This window comes from Drosophila mauritiana, unplaced genomic scaffold (genome assembly GCF_004382145.1).
Source record: "Drosophila mauritiana strain mau12 unplaced genomic scaffold, ASM438214v1 U_228, whole genome shotgun sequence".
Classification (NCBI taxonomy): Eukaryota; Metazoa; Arthropoda; class Insecta; order Diptera; family Drosophilidae; genus Drosophila; species Drosophila mauritiana.
Window position 1 is genome coordinate 69,453 of NW_022881361.1, and position 7,758 is coordinate 77,210.

A 7,758-nucleotide genomic window follows, 5' to 3' on the forward strand; every position below is an offset into this window, starting at 1 on the left:
GTTGTTCACTTAATACTTGAAACGTATCAGCGGAATTTAATTTTTTTAGGAAAGCGCTAACTAATTATAAGGTATTTGCGGTATTTATTTTTAATCTTCGAAGAGCGTAAACTGGATGTAAATGTGGTTTCACTCAACCTTGACAATTGATGTATGCGTGTTGAGGTGTGTACTCATCTTAAAATCTGAGAAAAGATAAAGATTTTTTAGAAAATTCGAATAATAATTGTGGACAATATTTTTTTATATTAGTTTATGTTTAATGCTCGTTTATGTTTCATTTGTGACGAGTGAATTTAGTGAACAGTTGAACTGGGCGCGGTAGTCCGTATTCTTCCTTTTTGGCCTTGGCTACTAATGGTACGGTTGCCACACAATCCTCTGGGCTGCTTTCTCGGGTGCTCCACACCACTCAGCCTATCCAGCAGATTACCACACACTTTAATCAGAGGTTACTTGGTTAATATTTCATTTACTTTCATTTCATTTATTATACTCTGTACTGCTATATCGGTAACTCCTCCCCCTGGAATGAAGTGACGGCCACATCGAAGGAATGGCCGAAACGTAATTTAACGGAATTTCCACAGGGGTGATAATGGTGCTTCTTCTTTCAACATCAGGGTCAATATTGTGCATATGGTATTCTCGTTTGACCGCGCGTTCACACTTCCGAGATCCTTCTGTTAACACTCCGACACTCGGCCTCCTTCCGCAACGCGATCTCTCAGATGATTTTTGGATACTTGGTACGCCGTTTAAACAAATCATAAATCGGGAGAAACCAATTTTTGTGGTATCAAATATCGCATAAATCACACTGGTTGCAAAATGAAAGGAATATAGTGATCGAAGTCACCGTGTAAGGTGACTTCACCCATCCAGTGAACTTGTACATCAAGCAGCCCGAGACTTTGCAATCGTATTCTGAAACTTCAGTTTCAGATGAGCCCATAACGTTCATAACATTCATAACGTTAGCGTTCATATGTTGTGTTTGAATCGGCTCCGAAAATGGTAAGTCGAATCGCCCATAACGACTTCATTATAGTCTCCCGTCAATTGCTGATCAATCGAGCCGACACGGATAAGGATAAACGGAGTGCCAAGGTGCTCATTATCTACAGCACTGGAAGCACACATCGTCACCTTCAAGCTGCCCATCCATGCGTTTACAATGCAAAAGCTGTTTCCAAGATGAACCTTCATATGGAGGATAACATCACGATTGATTGCATGGAGAATGTCGGTGGTATTATCCATTTGGTGGTCTCTGTGGGATTCGCCATCGGTGATACCATTGCGATAAGATTGCCAAGGCGGAGGAGTTCTACAAGAAGGTGCATCAGTCCCAGGGCGTCCGCTGATGCCGCTCCTCGCAACGCGGTGCCCGTTGAAGAGCCACCATCTCTTCCGGTTGTCAAGCCATCGGTGGTCTCGGTGGGCTTCGCCAGCGGTGATACCATTGCCGATACGATTTCCCATGCGGAGGAGTTCAACAAGAAGGTGCATCAGTCAAAGGCGTCCGCTGTGCCGCTCTTCCCAACGCGGTGCCCGTTGAAGTGCCACCATCTCGTGCGGTTGTCAAGCCATCGGAGACTTCGGTGGCCAACAATGGTTGCCAGCCATCTGCAACCAAAGGCAGAAGCACAAGAAAAGACATCGCGCTCCGGGAGACCACCAATGCTGACAAAGCGATATCGTCGGCGAATCAAGACGCCAATACTCCCAAGACAAGAAAACAGAAGAAGTGTCATTCTGCAGAGGACAGCAATGGTTATCAAGTTGCTGGTGCTCAAGACAACCCAGGTTCATCTGGCAATAAACAGGGAAGTCAAACCCCTACGGGTAACACCTCAAATTCTCCAAAGAAGAGTAGTACTGCCCAAGTGATCGTCGGTGGATCAAGACGACAATACTCCCAAGACCAAGAAACAGAAGAAGTGTCATTCTGCACAGGACAGCAATGGTTATCAAGTTGCTGGTGCTCAAGACAACCCAGGATCATCTGGCAATAAACAGGGAAATCAAACCCCCACGGGTAACAACTCAAATTCTCCAAAGAAGAGCAATGGTCTCCAGGGCGTGCAACCAGCTGGAGACGCTCTCGCAAGCTCCCAGTCAATCCAGTCGAAGGACCAAGTCGCACATGCCACTGTTAGCAAGAAATCGGAAGAGACAGCTGGTGGATCTCAATCGCGGGTGCAACCGAATGTTGCATCCATACCGGCGCCAGCCGAGAAAGCAACTAGTGACACTATACCCACACCTGCAGAACGCGCAGAGAAGAGTCGCCTGCGCCGGAACAGCAACTGGATAATAAGCAGGGACTTTGACGATGAAGTCATTGTGCTGTTGAGCAGCGAGGATGAGGAGACCACCGCCGCCGCCAATGGCCAAACAGAGGAAGACTCTCCGTCGACGAGAATCCAACGCTTTTCACATATCCGCCCACCGGAACCGGTGGCCTGAGCATCACCATTAAGGACTATATGTGTCTCAAGGAAGGCTCATTTCTGAACGACATAATCATTGATTTTTATCTGCGCTGGCTAAAGAATAACATCATACCAGAGGGTCAGCGGATAGGACGCACATCTTTAGCACATTTTTCCACATGAGATTGACCACAGAGACGAGTCCCAACAACACACGAAGGAGCCGGTGGCCAAGAGGCGTCACGAAAGGGTAAAGAAGTGGACACGAACCGTGAATATATTCGAGAAGGATTTCATCATAATACCATTCAACGAGAGTCCCATTGGATACTGGCCATCATATGTTTTCCAAACCTGAAGACCTCCGTGGTTAACCATGATGTACAGACACCCGGCGAAGACATTCCAATCAAACAGCCATTGATTCTCATCTTCGATTCGTTGGAGGGCAACTCACGCGATCGAGATATTGCCATATTGCATGATTACCTCAACTTCGAGTACAAGGCAAAGTATCCGAAAGAGCGGGCGCGCATCTTCAACGGGGATAATATGCCAGGTCTCATTGTGGAGGTGCCGCAGCAGGAGAATCTCACCGATTGCGGCCTCTATCTGCTGCAGTATGCGGAGCAATTCTTCACAAAACCCATCGTTAACTATAAGCTGCCCATTAGGGAGCTGATCGATTGGTTTGACCTGCTCACAGTAACCAAGAAGCGCGAGGATATCGCCAATCTCATCCAGAAGCTGATGAATGAAGGCAATCAGCAGGGCATAACTTTGCCGTCATAAAGTTTCCCACACTGAATGGCATAATGGTGATGGATGTGGATGACGATAAGGAATGGGACACGGAGGAAGAGAATCAAACTATAAACCAATATAGTTTTGAAACCAGAACACCGCCGAAAAGAAGGCATACACTCCAGTAAACCACTTCTGAAGTGGCTGCTTCGGAAAATTATATTTTCACACAGAAGAACTGAAGACGACGACAACGCAATGCACACACGTTTGGAATACTAGGAGGAGCAAGTTACACGGAGGTGGGCTCACCAGAATTATAGGTTTTTTCCCCCAAAGCAAGAAAACTTTCATACACACACACACACAAGTCACCAAAAAGAGCAGTGCGGCCAAAAAGACGATAAAGAGGCTACCTACCAGAGAGAGAAAGAGACACAGATCAGGATCACAGATGAGCAGGATAAGCAGCATGAGCAGGATAGCAGCATGAGCAGGATAAGCAGGAGCTGGATGCCAGGAGGTGGAGAATGGCCAGACATCAAGAAAAATTCTAAATTTAGAGTCACCAAATTAATAGAAAATATTTTTTTTTGTAAATAGCAAAGTAAACGGTCCATAGGACCAATAAAAATAAGTCACGCAATAAGCATAGCTTTATAGATTGCCAAAAATGAATTCTACTATACTATATGGTACTTAAGCGCGGTTATCAGCTATTTGGAAAATCAGCATTATACTCGACTCTACGCCCACACACATACACAGATACACGCACACGTACACACATGGATCTCTTTGCATTGGTGTTGGGGTTCGGCGATAAGAAAATCGAGCCATTAAGTCGCGCCGGCGATTCTATAGACGCTCAGTTGCTTTGGAGCGATTCTTTGATGCAGACGAACGTCGGAGTTTGCGGATTGTAATAAAAGAGCAAGCACAGAGACAGTTAATTTTTTTTTTTTTTTTTTTTTGGATGTATTAATTTAAAACTGTCCTTCGCGGACAATCATTAAATTTGATGACTAAACTTAACGGTAGAGAATTAATTGATTACATAAATTGTTGCGAAACTATACAATAACTGTCGATATTATATGTATGATGTATATAATAATGTATGTAAATTAAACCAAATACGTTTGTATTGAATGGTTCTTTTTATTAGAGCCAACTGCTCTGAATTCTGGTATCTTACGAACTAAATGCAAATCAAATTTATTCAGGCCGCCAAGTCTTCGGTTGGAGGCAGCGGTCCCAGCAGAGCGCTTAGTCAGCGCCTCGTGCCGTCTGGAGTTCCGTGCCTTCGACGGTCACCCAGCGCGCACATGCCCGCCTCGCATTACGCTGACCCTTGCACATCGCTTTCGCTAAAGCGAAATGCGTTACTGGGCTGGCTCAGCGTCGCCGATGTTATTGTTGGTCCATCCGGTCTTGGATGGCATTTCGGCGGCGTCGTCGCACCCCTCTGACTTGCTCGTGTTAACTCCTCCTTGTCTTAAGATGAAGTCGTCCCCGGATTCAATGGTCTTAGATGGTTGTTGACGTTTGGCTTTCAGACGGTAGATAAGAAAGATGATGACCAGGGTTATTGAGGCTGTGGAGGAGACAGAGCAAAAGATCCAGGTGTTGCCTGATGGCAGTCGGGATTGGAGGTGGTTGATGTGCTGCAGATTTTTAACGCTCATTCCGTGAATTGATGACAGACTAAGGCGCTCTAGATGCCTCAGAACGTTTACTTGGGCCATGGCTGAAACTGCGGCTTTCTTCTTTGATGTTCCGATATTTTGACGTAAAGGGTGCCGTTTATTTTAATTTTTTCGGTATATGATACCAGGTAAGTTCCTGATATCATCCGGCTTATTCCCTTTTCGTCGGTGATATTTATCGTTACATCGTTGGTGATGAGCATTCCCTCGTCGATCATGGTGACTGGGTCCAAGTGTCCAGGCTGGGTGTTGCAATGGGCGACCATGCCAGAGATGAGTTGTTGTGCGCAAGTTGGCGCTTTCGATCTCCTGCAGAAGGTGGTGCCCGCTGATACATTGCAGTCCTTGACCGCGAAGGTTTCCGTACCGCAATCCGCGACCGTGCTACCGTCCTCGAAATCTAAGATTCTATTTTCATGCTGTACTGGGAATATTCTTATTTTTCTACAAGTTAACAAAGGCTTCGGAAATTTTATTAAAAAGTACAATAGGTCTCGATTTTGAAAAGTTTTTATGCTAGCTACCTCTAAAATATCTGACACGCTAACGTTTGTGGGATGTTTACTTTCAATCTCCTTTACGTCAACGTCATTCAGGATTATTGGACTTATTACGTTTAATTTAGAAAGGGTGATTGCAAGTATTAAATTTTCAAGCTCTTGAATTACAACACGGTTTTTTGCCAAAATTGTCTCGTACAAATGTTCTGTGTCTAAGTTGTCTGATTTTAAAATAGAATTCATGGATGAGGTCAGTGTGCTTAATTGCAATTGTATTTTGTCGTTTATTTCTATCTGTCCATTTACCGAGTCCGTTAGCTGTCCCTGTCTAAGCCTCACCTGGTCCCAGTCGTCAGAGTCAGGTGTCCCCGCTATTGCTTTTAAAGCAGTCCCTATGAAATTAAGACTACGGGCATGTCGGTGACGTACCTTTAGTGTGTCCAGAAGTCTCTATTCGTTCCAAGTCCGTTTCAAGTACCCGTCTCATGTGTCCTTCACGAAGAAGTCCATTGCGTGTTTCGTCTCGTCTGCGTAAGTCTCGTACGATGTAACGTTCGTTGTATGTCCCATGTAACCGTACTCGTCCCATAAAGTAATATCTCCGTCCATTATTGGTATGTGGTTAGCGTGTGAGTATTCGTTTAGTTTTATGGTCCAAGAGGGAGTTGTCAGTAGGACTAACGGGAGTAGCAAGTTTCCTAACCTAAGTGCGAAAAATATAAAATATAGAGAGTAACAAACGCCACTAAAGTATAAAAAAGTGATAATATAAAAAAATGTAAAAAAAAATTTTAAATTAAATTGCACCCTCTTAACGAAGGTTGTCCTTATGGACCACCCTCCCTTTAATAAGCACTGTCGTGCCCAGATCAGCCTCAATGACCTCTTCTGAGCAGAGTGGCGTTAATTTGGTACCAGGCGTCTGTTGGTTTTTAACCAGACTTTTTCGCCTACTTGGTACTGCTTATTGTCTTTGTGTTCATTTGAGTACCTAAGTGTTTTCTCTTGAGCCTTTTGATCTTGTCTCTTATTGTGCCCGCAAAATCTGGTGGAAATAGCGTGAACTATTTCATGAGGCTTTTTATTTGTAACCGAGTGGACAGTTCTGTTATATTCTATTGTTGCAAATAGAATGAGGTCGGTCGTCTCGGTTATGTTTTGATCTATCTTGATGCACCGTGCGATTTCTGCTAGGGTGCTATGAAATCTCTCAACTTGGCCATTAGACGTGCTGTGCAAGGGGGCGCATTTGAGACCTGTATACCATACCTATTTTCTAGGATGGTTCGTATGGTTTGTGAGTTGATAGACCTTTCATTGTCGCAATAAACTGTTTTTATTTTAGGGAACAGATTTATTAGTTGTAGTATCGGAGTTTTGATATCTACGATTGCTCTTGAATCGATTGGTTGGACTATAGCGAATTTGAAAATTTGTCGATACAAGTTAGAAATGCTTTTGATCAGTTGAAAATATATCTATGTGGATAATTTCCCCAGTATAACGGGAATTGGTGTTTCCGCTATGGTTTGTTGCACTGGGTGACGATTGTATTTTGCTTTGGAACATGTTCTGCAATTTGCGGTGATTTCTGCCGCTAGCTGGCCATTTTGGGAAAAAAGTAGTCACGAAGGACCTGTTTTACGTTTTCCTGTCCTGCTCTATGGGCCCTATTGTGTTCCGTGGTCATAATTTCCCTTTGCTCGGTACTGTTTGTTATATCGGTGACCAAGCTTTTACAATGTCTAAATGTCGTCGAGGGAAAAGCGACGATTAAATCGTGCTGAATGAAGGCGAGTATAGGTAGCTCGCAGTGGATTGCATTGACGACATCTATTTTTACTAAATCTTCTAGTGAGCGAAGCAGTGTTGTGCGGTCTGTAAATCGCACAATGTGACGCGTTTTTGATTTAAAAAGGATGATCGACTTTAAGACGGGAAAATCTGCCTGTTCGATCACTATTTGGTTCCTGAAACAGTTTACAGGTTTTTCCGTTGACTCTATAGTGTAGGTCAACGACTCCTCGCTGTGGATAGTAACGATGTCGGAGTGTGTATCGTTATCTAAAGCATTTACGTTTTGCCGCGACAAGGCGTCGGCTACGTGGTTTTCCTTACCCGGCTTGTAGAACACTTGTGCGTTATGTTCATCAACAAACGCTTTCCACCTTTTGAGCCTGGGATTCGGATTTTTATCCGACATTGAACCGGTCAGTGGTTGATGGTCGGTGAAGATGTTTAACTTCTTTACGCCATATAAATAGCTTCTGAGATTTTGGAGTGCCCATACTATTGCTAGTAGTTCTCGTTCATTTGTTGCCATTGAAATCTCTGTTCCGCGTAACGTACGAGAGATCATGGTGATTG

The 7,758-nt window shown here is 44.1% G+C and overlaps 1 pseudogene; it reads left to right on the forward strand.

The window, feature by feature from the left end:
• Positions 1 to 1,014: 1,014 nt before the first annotated feature.
• Positions 1,015 to 3,277, forward strand: LOC117149477 (annotated as a pseudogene).
• Positions 3,278 to 7,758: the final 4,481 nt, after the last annotated feature.